Below are 1,128 nucleotides of genomic sequence, written 5' to 3'. Positions count from 1 at the left end.
CATATTTCCATGCAGATGCAGTTAGGGTAGGTAATTTATATATATATTTATAATGAACTACTATTTATAATATATAATATAGACAACCCATCATACCGACAATTTTTGTTCCAATAATGTAACTACAAAGAAAGTCAGAATTTTTTTCTTTCTAAAAGAAAACGTCTTTCTCGCGAAATTAATTTAATTTGTTTACTTGAAGGTTAATACTATGGTTGAAAAACCCTCAAAGATTACATATAAATAATTAATTACTTAGTAATATTTCCTTACATCTTGCAAAAATTTGATTGAAAAGGTATTTAGCTGTTAATAACCAGGTAATTTTTATTATAAACTATCGTTTTATTGGCGAAAATAAGATGTTCGTAAAGATACACAAACGTTATTAGTAATCATTAAAAAATTTGTTGAAAATTTTGGTGGAGGCGCCGGGACAATTTAAAAGAAAGGCTGTAATTGAGTTATAATTGCGGTTTCATTACAGTAAATTAATTAATTTTCATCCTTAAAACATACATTTTCATGTAGATGCAATTGGAGATGCTAATTTATGATTTCTTTTTACAATTAAACATTAATTTAGAATTTAATATATAGGCAACTCAACATACAGCAAATATCACAGCTTTATGAATGTAACTACAAAGAAAGTCAGAAAACGTTTCTCTCATCAAAATAACTTTTTTACATGAAACTAAACAGTATACTTGAAAAAAACGCAAAATATTACGTCAAAATAATTTAACGTCTAGTAAAAGAGTTTAGTTGAAACAGTTACACATTTTTTATGTAGTTGCAAAAAGAAGTATTTAGTTATTAATCACGAACGTTTAGTTAATATTTATCATAAACTATTGTTTCAATTGCGAAAATATGATGTTCATAAATATATAGATGTATTATTAATAATTATTAAAACAATCTTATTGAAAATTTTGGTGGAGGCGCCGGGACAATTTAAACAAAGTCTGTTATTGAGTTATAATTCTCTTAAGGAGACTATTCTGTTAATGAAAAATGTTCCAGTTCCTCTTTTGTAGCTATCATATTTATATTAATCCATAAACTAAATATTTTAATAGAAAATCTATAATTACATATTTTTTTATTGCTATAGTGGTGCTT

This window comes from Agrilus planipennis, unplaced genomic scaffold (assembly GCF_000699045.2).
Source record: "Agrilus planipennis isolate EAB-ADULT unplaced genomic scaffold, Apla_2.0 scaffold1884, whole genome shotgun sequence".
NCBI lineage: Eukaryota > Metazoa > Arthropoda > Insecta > Coleoptera > Buprestidae > Agrilus > Agrilus planipennis.
Note: the sequence above shows the minus strand (reverse complement) of the source record.